Here is a 13,661-nt window from a genome sequence, read left to right as displayed (position 1 = left end):
CTATTTCTCCTGACTCTCCCATACACAGGAACTCTCGACTATCGTGTTCTCTGCCGGACTCCCCTAGCAATGGCTTATTTCCATTCCATACAAAAGAAAAACGAGCATTGGATTACAACTGGTGAATCCTTCTCTCGCCAACATCATCTGTCAAAGGAGAGTTGGGGGTCTTCATACACATTAGATAACTGGCCAATCCCGCCTAAATCACCTATGAAATGGCGATGTGGTCATTTTTGCAGACTATAATACTACTTTATGTTATTCTGGTTTCCTATCTTTGAAACCTTGACCTATCGCACTATAAATCCCAGGATGATCCCCAGTTAGACAATCACACAGGAATTGTATGTTTTAGAATTTGAGTTCAGGTTAGTACATTGCCTCTGTGACTCCACCCTAGGCTGTGTGCTGACAATGTGGGAAATGGGGCTGATTTATGACTTTGCTTGTACTTCAGTTGGCAGAACATTGTTCATCATTTTCTGGTTAGAAGGTTGTGATATAAAGCAGCTTTTATTATTAGTTGTGTTACATTATTCAGTAGCTCTTTCTCCTTGAAAAGCTGCGGTGATAAATCTTCATTTGTTTATTAAAAGCGCTGCAGAATGTGTGCGACTGATAGATTTTTTTTTTTTTCTTTACACATTTTCTTTATAAGTTGGATATAATCATTTAGTGACTTTGTTCGTTTTGACCTCGTTTTTATGGGTATCGTGTTGGAATTTGTAGTTTTCTTTAGCTTTTGTGTTGCGCTAATAAAAAATATTTTATCAGTTAAAACACTATTCCAGAGGTTTTCTTTTTATGTTTATTTCAGCACCAGGTACCTGACCCTAGTCTTATACTTTTCAGCTGCCATCTTCATCTGTTATTGGCAATGCTCCAGTCGGTCTTCTGCAGTCAGTGAACTGCCGGATCGCTCTATTATTTGCTGGGGTTACTTCTCAATGTAAGTCTGAGGGTGTCGTTCTTGCTCTCGTAGACTCACATTGAGACTTCCGGTCGGTCAGACGTTGCGGTCACAAGATGGCACCATGAGAACGTAGCGGTGCCATGAAAAGGTAGACAGCGGCGGGTAAGTATAAGACTGGGGTCAGGGACCTTAGTTTAGTAGCACCACTCCAAAGCTGAAAAAAATGGCACTGGAGTGGTGCTTTAACCACATGATCATTATATCTGCTGGACATTTTGGTTCTACAGCTCCTATGAGAACCTATGTTTGTCGACAGTAACAGCCGACAAAGCAGCTCTTCTCCTATAGTCTGATCCTGCAGTCATACTTCCTTCATCTGATTGATCCAGTAGAGAGTAGCAGAATTGTGACACTATAAAATACTTTTATGGCAAGTCATATGGCAAGGCTCATTAAAGGGGCGATATTGACTTTTAGGATTACTACATCCAATAGGTGGCGCTAGTTATAGTCCTCTTCATATCTGCAGAGGACATTTGCATGTAAAATACTCAGGATTAGTAGTAAAAAGTAATTCTATCTACATATATTTTGAAAATCTTTAATACATGCATAGTATGTAATCGAATACTATACGTAATGTATAATGTAATGCATATCCTTTCCAAAGTAAGCGGCATTAGCAACGCCCTGGCTGGGATTTCACTATTCTGCAATCATCCTGACCTCTATTCTCTCACTTCTCTTCCTGCTTCCCATGTGGCCTCGATGTGTGGTAGGGAGGGCTTAGGGTCGATAAGGCAGTGGGGTGCGGAGCATAAGCTGTCGCAACACAAGATAAGACATTTTGTGCAGGCATCTGGAAGCTGCATGAACTGGAAGGGCAACTTGTCAAGATGTCGGGAAAGTAAGAAGCCGGTATGTTGTAACAGATCTTTCACCAGATTTCACAATGCAAACTGCATTCATTATTAAATAGATCTATTTGACTTAATAATGATGCTGATTTACCATGACAGTCCATGACTGAATGGTTGTATAATCCTTTATACAAATCTTAAACTCAGTCTCCACCCACCTGACCGCTCCTCAGCGTCCCTCCTTCCTGCTGCTATTGAGATCTCACACTGCTCAGTACAAGCTGCAGCAGTCAGTCAGGCTGGGTGAGTGGGCTGAGACTGAATACACTTGGACTCATAAATTGCTCTTTTTAATATTCACATGATTCAGCCATTCTGACATGGTAAATACACCAATCCTATCAGGTTTGAGATTTGTTTAGTAAATTATACAGTTTGTATTGTGAAATCTTGTGAGCGGGGATGAAAAATCAGCTTTAAATGACAATGTGCAATCCTTTTTGTTTCCTCGGGAGACAAGCAGCCATCGGTGTCTTGCTCTGCACTTCCCATCCAAAACACATAGACCCTTGACCAAGTGTGCATGTGTAAGGTTGAGGCGGCAGAGATGGCTGTATTACCGTCCTGTTTTATTTAGACCCTTAAAAGGCCTCTTATACAGGTCCATAGGGCCTCCTCTCCAATATCATACAATATCAGTCTCACCCAGAAGTTTTGAGCTGGATGGATCACTGCAGGCTTCTGATGACTTATTTTTATTTCATGGTTTACGTTATGACTTTTTATGTACACGCTGGTGCTTGACAGTTTGTAAACCCTTCAGAATATTCCTTATTTCTTCATAAATTTGACTTAAAATGATATCTACTTTTAGGACTTGTGTGAAAATCTGCTGAAGAATATAAAATCAAACTTTGTCATTTTTTTTTTAAGAAAAATTATCCAAAATCACATGTCTGTGAGTGGCAAAAGTATGTGAACCTTGAGACTGGGTTTCCATGTTCAGGTTTTTATGCCGTTTTTGAAGTGAAAGACAAAAACTGGTCATAAATGGAAGATGCCTATTAAAGAGAAGACTGAGGGTCCAATTTATCATTTGCAATTTATTGAAGTCACTTTTCTTGTCTTGAGGTATTCGCTGCCATGTTTTGTGCCAAATTCATCAAAACGCCACGTGCGGTTCTTGACTTTGGCGCTAAATAAAAAATGTTTTCCTTTTGTTTTTAATATATTTTGTGACTTTTTTCTGTGTCCAGTCGCAAATCCCTTAAAGTTGCTTGTTTGTCTAAAAATGCTTCAAATTGATAAACTCTGCCAAAAACCTTTCTACAAGATGGAGTGAGATGCTCAAAAAAGTGACTTTTGCTAAACATCTAGATAAGCAAAGTTGTCAAAGAATAATAAAAAAATAATTTAAAACGACAACTAAAAAAAACGGTGCAAAAGCCACTAAAAAAAGAGGAAATTATAATTTTGTCGCTTCATTGTCCCTTTTTTCTAACATGTATTCTTAGTGTAGGCAGCATATAAACCCTTGATTCATGTGTCCCCCAATGAAGGCTATGAGAAAGATTTACGGTGAGTACCAAGAATCTTTATATTGGGTCTTGAGACTTTTTTTTTTTTTTTATCCACTTTTGGCTTCGTAAACACATGATTGCTGCCTTAGGATTTGCAGGTAATTTGGAAGTGAAATTAGAGTCTGGTGTTTTCAATCAGTAATATGACGATAAGGTGTATGAGTGATCTGTTTGATAGATTTCTGTTCTTTAAATAAAAGTCTGATCTTCACAACTTGTTTGTAGAAGTGTATCATTGCACAAACAAAGGAAATTTGTGAGAACCTCAGAAGAAGAATTGTTGATGCTCATGAGGCTGGAAATTAATACAAAACCATCTCTAAAGTGTTTGGACTTCACCAATCCACAGTCAAACTGATTTTGTACAAATGAGGACAATTTAAGGCCATTATTACATTCCACAGATAAGGTTGACCAATAAAGATCATTCCTAGACCAAGGTATATAATAGTATGATATCCCAAAGAATCCCAAGGTGACCTCTAAGCAACTAAAGGCCTCTTTCACATTAGATAATAACGTTCATGAGTCCACCACCAGGAGGACACTGAAAAAAAGTAGTGTCAATGGTGGGATTGCAAGCCAAACCATTGCTTTCCAAAAAAACATTGCTGTTTTGTCTGCAGTTTGCTAAAGATCACATGGACAAACCAGAAGGCTATTAACATGTTTTGTGGGTGAATAAAACCAAGAGAGAGGTTAGTGTTTGAAGAAATAACACTACAGTACAGTATGAAAACCTCATATCAGTGAAATGTGGTGGTGATAGTGTCATGGTTTGGGCCTGTTTTGGTGCATCTGGGCCAGGAGGGTTTACCATCATTGATTAAACAATTCTGAATTTTATCAACAAATTCTAAAGGAAAATGTCTTGATTCTCAAGAGAACGTAGGTCATGTAGCATGACAACGACCCAAAGCAAATAAGTTCTACAAAACAATGGTTAAAGAATAATAAAGTAAAAGTTTAGGAATGCCCAATTCAAAGTCCTGACCTTAATCCAATAGAAATGTTGTAAAAGGACTTGAAGCAAGCAGTTCATGGGAAAAATCCCACCACCACAATTGAAGTTGTTTTGTAGGGAGGAATGGGCTGGGCTAAACTTCCTAAAAAGCCAATGTGCAGGACTAATCAACAAGTACTAGAAAATTTTAGATGGTTATTTCTGCACAACGATACTGAAAGCAAAGGTTCACGTAATTTTGACACTCAGACTTGATATTAGATCATTTTCCTTAATAAAAAAATACCACACATCAATATTTTTATGCATTTGTTTGATTTGGTTTTCTCTATAGAATTTTAGGACTTGTGTGAAAATCTCATGTAGTTTTAGATCAAAAGTATGCCGAAATATGGGAAATTCTGATGAGTTCACAAACTTTCAAGCACCCCTGTATATTTTACCTAAACTATTGAGAATCTTTGTGATATTTTTTTTTTTAATGCCTTGTATTTTATTCTATACACGAGTGGAAATTGTCATGCTCACAAAGACTATTGTTTTGGTAATCCACCTTTCCTTTGGTCTTCTTTATTGGTGGTGGATGATTCCTGAATGAAAAGGTAAATTACAGAAGCTCTTCTTTGTCTAGGAACACATCCATTATTGTTGATCCTTTTGTTATAAAGACAAGAGTGGCTTCTTATGTTCTGTGTATACAACACTGATTCTCTATGGGATTGAGTGAAGCGTATACACGATTCAAAGTAACAGTGAAGCTAGACTAAATGAAGTATGAAGTTTTTATTGTCTTTTTCTTCTCGTATTTGCTCATGCTGAGCTGCTGCATCACTGACAATTACCAATATTCAGAGCCAGTGATGAGTCAGTTTGATACAGTCAATAAATGCTTTCTTCACATGGTAGTTTGGAGACTTACAAAGCAAAGTATTTGGAGGGTCACCATTCGGGCAAGCTTTTGGTTTTATAAAATTTGTTCATGTCATAAAACCTAAGCGTAGTGGTTTTTCAAAATATTAATAAGGCCATGTTCACATGTCCAGTCGTGATCAGTTAGAATGGATCCAGCAGCAATCCATTGGCAAAAAAGTTGTGCAGACAACTTTTTAGTCTGTTTTTAAATAACTGATCTCTGCAGGAACAGTTAGTTTTTTTTTTTAACATCGAAGTCTATGGAAAACAGATCCATTAATCAGCTATCCGTTTTTCTTTCATTTGTAACATCCGTTTTTTGCTTACTGAATCAAGTAATGGGTCTGTTACAAATTAAAGAAAAACAGATGGCTAATTTAACAGATTCTTTTTCCATAGACTTCAATGTTAAAAATACGTATCCAACAGAGATCAGTTATTTAAAAAAGCGGACTAAAAAGTTATCTGCACAACTTTTTTGCCAATGGATTTTAAATGGATCCATTCTAACTGATCACTACTGGACATGTGAACACAGCCTAAAAAACATTGAGATATCCAAATAGATGACTTTCACAGGTCATTTTGGTGTTTTCAGGAATAATGACCTTTTAAGGTTTTTTATACATATCACGTTGTGCTAAATCAAGTACAATAGGTCAGCGGAGCACCACAGCAAGCAAAATAAACCTACAAATCATAAAACTAGTTAGGCAGCAAAAGAAATCTAAATATTAACACCACCAAATGGGTAGTTGGTTATCCCCAATGAGGGTTACAAGCTTTGTTATTATTACATTAATTTTGACAAAGTCTTAACTTTAGAGTTATCTTTTAAAGTTGGTCATGAGTTGTTGTGTGTGTTCATTAAAAGCCATCTGAATCATGGCTATTTTATCAATAGATTGCATCATCTTGTCAGGACCAAAATATGCACGTATGATTCTAAGAAACTGTTTTGGGGAGATCTGGTGACCGAGGAAAACTCTGTTAGTAAAGACAATAGTCCAGTGTGTGTGGGAGCCTCTCGACTCTCCCCTGACAGATGATGTTGGTAGACGTAAGGATCCAGCATGTCCGATTTCAGACTACCATGCCTTTTATTCTTTAGAGATTATTCCTTTTATTCATTAGAGATGAAAAGTCTCATGGAGGACACGGGAGCGCAGGGCCAATGAGAAGTGTCATGGAGGACACAGGAGCCCTTGCCCAGCTGAGTACACCTGTGTATGGGAGAGCTGGGAAAGAGAGATGTCAGATGAACAATCTGCTGAATGATCGTTCGACCATCAGCTACCTAAAGTGTATGGGGGGACTTTAAAATAGCTTTCCTTGATTTTTTTTTTTTTTTTATTATTTATTTATTTTTTTTTTTGACACGTCTGGGTCCTCAATCGGATGTATTATTCATAAGATTAGATTGTCATAATTGACCATGGCCATGTTGGTTATTGCATATGTGCCTCCTCCAGGATATTTAATAATTTATTCATAAGTTTTATGTTTTCCTTTTTTGAGGAAAGGTTCACTCTGCTTCTTGGTTTTAAATTTGGACTTCCAAGTCTTTTTGGATTGTAAAGTCACCAGCTATTAGCAAATTTTATCTTCCCATGTGCATGGATAATAACCAGAAGATCCACAATGAAATTCACAATTATTTTTCATGAAAGTCATCTTTGGTAAAAGGGGCGACAATTAAATGTGATGATGATATGTAAGAAATACAACCTTTTACCATTTTCCCTCAAAGACTGCTGAGACATATTCAGGACACTGTGTGAGGTATTCGGAATCAATGACAAGTTGTATTAACATCTTTGTAGTGCATGATGTGAAAGGATCCTGTGTTAAGGCATCACATTGCTTTCCTGGAAACCAGAGCGACTTTGACATATGCGTAATATAACATTGAACCCATACTGAGCTGAAGCAGATTGCTCATCAATCCTCTAGTCCCAGTAGTGAGTCCTGCTCTCCATCAGTAGAATTGTGTGCTTTCTCCAAGTGTCAGTGATTGGTTTCCTCTTCAGCACATACTGAGGTCACAGCACATATTTTTCATCGGGATGCTACTTCTCTGGTATGAAATCAATCCAGAAATATTATTTTATGCTGATGACCATTTCTGTCTTGAGAAAACAGTAAGAACAGCTTTATATTGTTTGTGGAAGAATTTTACAGTGTGGAGCATTGGGGCTGAAAACCATCAAAAATTTAGTATTGATGGCGTAGAAGACCCTATGGGGCAGTGTCTTCACCCTTACCGGCCAAAGGTACACTCTGTTGATTTGTCTAATTTCACAAAAATGTTACACAGAGTCCATACATGTTATTATCGTATTTTGCTTATAATACACCACATTCTGCAGCCTTTTAATGAGGGAAGAAAGTGAACTACCCAAAGAAACCACAAGAAATTTTGAGGAAAACATACAAACACCAAGCTGGAGGACTACATTTTGAACATGGTGGGCCTTATGGATCAAAGCTGTTGGTGCCCTGAGTAACCAGATTGTGACTCTACCTTTTTTACTTTCAGGAACATAAACTCTATAATCTGGTTATTTCAGGTCAACTCTTTGAATATAGTCCTCGAGCTTGTGCATTAAAGAGGTTGTCCACTACTTTTTATATTCATGGCCTATCCTTAGGATAGGTCATCAATGTCTAATCGGCTGGGGTCCGACTCCCGGCTTCCCCGCTGATCAGCTGCTATCAGTGGCGGCGGCTGTCGGCCAGAAGTACTCACTTGCCTATCTGCACTGTCTACTTGTAGTGGCTGCCGCAGGATACTGCCCATGCGCTCCTATTCAAATCAATAGGAGGTGGATGTGTAGTACTCTGCAGCAGCCACTGAAGGTAGACAGAGCAGCTCGGCAAGCGAGTACTTGCGGCCTCCGACACAGATTCCAGCTGATTGGCGGAGATGCTGGGAGTCGGACCCCGGCCGATCAGACATTGATGACTTATCCTAAGGATCTGCCATCACTGTAGAAGTAGTGGACAAACTGTTTAAATTTTACCAAAGGTGAAGTTTAAGGAGATCAAAGTTATTGTTTGCAAATTTCTCCTAGGCACTTGATCCTCAAGGTTCATCTACCCCATACTTTTAATGATATGATTAAGTTGGGCAACATTGTTAGGCTATGTGCCCACGATGCAGAAATGCTCCGGATTTTTCCTGAGCGTTTCTGCATCTCCCTGGCAGAAAAAACGCATGCGGATTTTACTTCCGTTTTTCCTGCCAGGGACATGCGGATGTGAAGCGTTCTTCACATGCATTTCCGCATGCAGGTTGTCAAGCGCTTTCCAAGCGATTTTAGCATCACTTGGAAAGTGCTTGACAACTTGGTCACACTATATAAATCAATGCAACCGGCATGGATTTATATAGTGTGACTGAAAGAATGGTAAAAAATAAATAATATACTTACTTTCTGATGGCCCCCGGTGTCCTGGTCTCAGCTTGCCGGCAGCTCGTGGTAGACTAAAGGACCTGCCAACGTCAGCGGTCACGTGACCCGTCACATGACTAAATGACGTCACCGCAGGTCCTTTTAGTCTACCGCGAGCTGCCGGCAAGCTAAGACCAGGACACCGGGGGCCATCAGAAGGTAAGTATAATATTTATTTTTTATTTTATTTTTTTTTTTTACAGGTACTATGGTACCCGGGTCCGGAGGAGAAGCTCCTCTTCTCCAAACCCGGGTACTATCTGCACATTGAAATGTTATCCGCATGTACAGATCCAGTGATGCGGATGACATGCGGTCCAATGCAAGTTAATGGCGGCGAAAACGCAGCGTTTCCGCAAAAATAGTTGGTAGTGCTGTGGATTTTTCCGCAATGATAATCCGCAGCGGAAATTTCCGCAGCTTGTGCACAGCACATGCGGATTATCATTGGGGAACATTGCAGACCTTCTACCAAGAGTTTTTTAAGCTTTTCTGCATCGGAGTAGCCGCTGCAGAAACGCTTAAAAAATGCATAGTGGGCACACAGCCTTACAGATTTTGCATTGGGCCAAGGAGTCTTAAAGGGTTATTCTTGAGATGCTAAGATATCCTCTATCAATGGGATAGGAGATCACGTACTGATCTCACTGGGGCGGCTAAAGGCCCCGTCACACATAACGAGATCGCTAGCGAGATCGTTATTACGTTACGGTTTTGGGATCGCTGGAGAGTCGTTTCGTGATCGCTGGGGAGCTGTCAAACATGCAGAACTTCCCAACGATTTCGGCCGCCCCAGCGATCTAACGAACAATCTCGGTGGTTGTTGGGACGCTTTCACACAGCAGCTATTTCAACGATCCACACCTTGATAGGGACTGTACTGTGTCACAAAGGCGTGCATAAAATCACTTTTCCGCGCCCCCTCATCTCCGATTGGTGGACGCTACTGCGTCAGTAACAAGACCAGATGTACGGCCAGTCACAGCCGGAGAACGCTACAACGATCCGCAAAATCAGGACTCAGTCGAATGAACGGATATTAACAGCCCGGAGAATTCTGCTAGGATCTGCAATCCAGCACGAGGTCAGAAACAAAGGATGGAATCGCTATTCTGCTGCCTTCTTTATGCACGGCGGAAAATGAGAACGCTGTAGCGACCACCAATCGGGGACGAGGGGCGCGGAAAAGTCCAATTTATGCACGCCTACGTGTCTCAGTTCTGAATCGCTAACGAGGTCATTGATAAGGTGTCAAATACAGCGATGCACACTGCCCAGCGGGAGCGCAACGACCCAGGAATGGTCCAGGAGGCTTTGTAACGATCAGCGATCTCACAGCAGGGGCCTGATCGTTGCTACCTGTGAGACATAACGAGATCGCTAGCAAGATCGCTATTGCGTCACAAAAACAGTGACGTATCAACGATCTCGCTAGCGATCTCGTTGTGTGACGGGGCCTTAACTGTTGAGAACCCCAGAGGTTCTAGGAACCATGCAGAGCCTATCTTGAACGGAGCAGAGGTGCACTTTAAGCTGGTTGGATGATCTGGGCGAAATCTGCAGGTTCCACCAACTTTTATCTAATGTGTATAGAGGCCTTTACTATCGTCTAAATAACAGTGTTAAGTTTGGCCTCGGTCTATAAAGTGTGATCTTCTTTTAGTTTGTTTTCTGGATATTATTATTAATTAATATTTGCCAAATGAGCTAATATAGTGCATCAGTTTCTTAAAACCAGCTTTTTTTGGTTTGCTTCCCATTTAATTATTGTGAGCCTCAGGGTCTTGCAGATACTAACAACTCATCACACTGTTTATTTATGCTGTTCTTGTAATGTAAACCTTGGGCATTGTAGCCTCGTCCTGACATGTGTTCATCCTTTTCATGTGTGCGGTGTCAGGGGCGATGGGCATGGATCTAGCATGTTGTGTTTACGTCATTTACAGTGTGAACAGAGCTGTTTGGCATTGCAATCTTATCAGAAGATTGCCACCCGGAAAAGTAAACTCAAACTTTGTTCCTGTGGGCTGTCAAAGCAATCTGTCCCTGTGTTACTGTAACTTATCTGCTTTTATCTCTTGGGCTTAACAAGATTGATATGTACCTAGCACTGTTAGCTGTCAACATTTTCCAACAAAGGGTTTTTGTTTGAGTTTGTTCCTTAACTTTAGAGAAACATTTTCTTTGTGGAGCACAAATTCAAAGTTCTGCTTCTTGGCCTATAATGGGGCTGGTGTGTCGCGCCTTAATGTGTCATCCAAGAATGTTTCTTTTTGAGGGGTCTTCTGTTTTGGCTTTATATTTACCCTACATGTCCAATGTAACTATATATTCCAATATTTTTTATCAAAACTCAAATATATATGTATATTTAGATGGATACATTTGACTTCTGATTAAAAATAATATATATAATATATTGCATTGCATATAATTAGAGCACCATGATTCCAATATATAATATCAATTACAATAAACAAACTGACAGAATGGTACAGAGGGGAGAGGACCCTGCCCTTGGGGGGCTTACAGTCTACAGGATAATGAGGAAGGAGACAGTGGGTCGGGGTCTGCAGCAGCTCTGGTGGTTGTGAGGAGGCAGCGGGGTCATGGCAGGCTGTAAGCTTTCTTGAAGAGATGGGCTTTCAAGTTCCTTCTGAAGGATCCAAATGTGGTGGATAACCGGATGTGTTGAGGCACAGAATTTCAGAGGATGGAGGATATTCGGGAGGGGGTCTTGGAGGTGATTGGGTGAGGAACGTACGAGTGTGGAGGAGAGAAGGAGCTTTTGGGAGGACCACAGATTACCTGTCGGAGGGTATCAGGAGTTTAGTTCGGAGATACATGGAGACAGGTTATGGATGGCTTTGCAGATTAGTGTCCATTTTCACTTAAAGAGGGGAACATCCTGTTATCATTTTAACTTTAAAGGAACTTAATCAAGAAAAACAGTGATTATTGTCAAAAGTGTGCAACCTCCTTTATACACAAAGTTTTGGGGATTAAGGACTTGATATGCAAAACTGCACTGAGATTCTTTAAAAAGTCATTACATAAGATTATGGAGAGTGAGATTTTTAAAGTTGAAGGTAAATATAGGTACATCAAGTTCAACCTATAACCTAACATGTTGATCCGGAGGAAGGCAAAGACCACATGAGCAGATATTAATTGCTCCATATTAGTGGAAAAATGTATATGCTGCGGCTTCACCCCTGTACCAGCACAAAATGATCACGGCTGTCTGTTGATCATTTGCCTTTCATGTGTGATCTGATGTGAGCATAGTTTACATTCTGCTTGTAAATGGTAGTAATTGCACCCTGGTGACTGTTATAGCACCTATCCGTTACTGTGAACTTTGGTGTATGGAGTCGTCATATAAAGTCTTAGTAATATGTTCTTGGCCAGGTACACTGTATTATTCACACTCCCTTGCTGAAGAGTAACTCAAGGAGAAAGTGTGATCTAAGTGTGTGTCATCCCTCTGCTGCCATCGCCATATCCAAGAAAATAGCAATCCAGCACCCTCACATTACCATTGCTGATGGTATTCTGTGTTTGCCATAGCTAAAGTCTTTAGATAGTTGGCTAAAGTAATATATTATAGTACAATATATAATTTAATGTACTAGGTTTTGTTCATGCTAGTGTCAGGACTTTATAAAGTGTTACTGACAATAGGGACTGAGCCTCACAGATGGCTAGTCAGGCAGGTGGGTCTCTGGCGGCTTCTTCCCTCCCACTGCTAATGATTGACAAGCCTCTCCCTATACACACACGCATGGAGAGACCTGTGACTCAAAGGAGCGAGCAGGGAGAAGCTGCTGGGGACCTGCCTCTCCAACTAGTCTCCTGTGTAGCTGAGTTTCTGGTGGCATTTAAACATGTTCTCTCTGAAACATTTCAGCATTTCAGAGTTGAACTTGCGTAGCTGAAATCATGCAGCCAGTGTCTGATGCATGCTGCCTGCGGTTCAGGCAGCATGTAGCCGCTGTCAGGTTCCCCTCAAGCTCAGTTCTGACCTCAAGTTTTGATGACAAAAATAGCTTGGCAAACACTGGAAAAGCTAAAATCTTGAATGTTCAGAACCTTATTGAAAATGCCACAGAGATGTTTGCTTGTGTATCATGTCTTTCAAAAAAGCCACCATACTCGTTAGCAGTTGGCTGACCGATTGGTCGTCTGACCGTTGGCTCTCCCGACTTCCCCATACACAGGAACTAATGCTCCTCTGTTTTCTATGAAAGAGCTGCTTCCAGACTCCCCTGCCAGTGGTTCATCACCAAAGGGAACAAAAGAAATGGCTGTTGAAAATAAACAGGTCAATTCCTACGCTCCCCATATTGAGAGTTGGGAGGCTGCCATAAACTTTTAACTATTGGCTGGTTTGGTTGATTTAACTGAAATTTGCCATGTCCCCAAAGACACTTAACCTGAAGATTATACAGTAAATCTTCAGGTTAATAGCGTTTTACTGCTGTCTGGCCACTTTCCTGAAAGTGTGGCTTCTGGGAGAAAATGAACTTTATTCTTCCCAGGAGCCGCTTGCTTTCAGTCATAGAGGCGTCCCAGTGCGGCTACAGTCATCGCTCACTATACTGTAAATGGCGGCTGTGAGCACACCCCAGCATTTTGACAGCTTTCCCTGCACAGAAGCGTAGCAGAGCCAGAGGTTAAAGTGTTGTGCTGGGGGGTGTTTACAGCCACTGCCGCTCACTATGTACTGAGCAGTGACTGTAGCTGCACCAGCCGCGCCTCTGACTCAAAGCAGGCGGCTGCAGTTTCTTGTGGTAGCTGCGCTTTCAGTAAGGCTGCCTGGCAGCATTGTAGCTCTATTAACCCAGAGATGAACCCTATATCTACAGGTTAATAGTGTTTGGGGACATGACAGGTTAACTTTAAGTCTAATACATATGGGGACCTTTTAAGACTTACTTCTGAGATATCGAAATATCAATAGGTGAAGCGCAC

The 13,661-nt window shown here is 40.7% G+C and overlaps 1 protein-coding gene across 2 annotated transcripts in view; it reads left to right on the top strand.

Moving 5' to 3' along the window:
- LHFPL2 (LHFPL tetraspan subfamily member 2) overlaps positions 1 to 13,661 on the top strand; it is a 142,997-nt gene that overhangs the window by 86,780 nt on the left and 42,556 nt on the right. The window lies entirely within an intron of this gene.

Source organism: Phyllobates terribilis, unplaced genomic scaffold, assembly GCF_046119375.1.
Source record: "Phyllobates terribilis strain yellow unplaced genomic scaffold, ASM4611937v1 Scaffold_1__5_contigs__length_1240528914, whole genome shotgun sequence".
Classification (NCBI taxonomy): Eukaryota; Metazoa; Chordata; class Amphibia; order Anura; family Dendrobatidae; genus Phyllobates; species Phyllobates terribilis.
The sequence above is the reverse complement of the archived record's forward strand: the minus strand, read 5'-3'. Positions and strand labels throughout refer to the sequence as shown.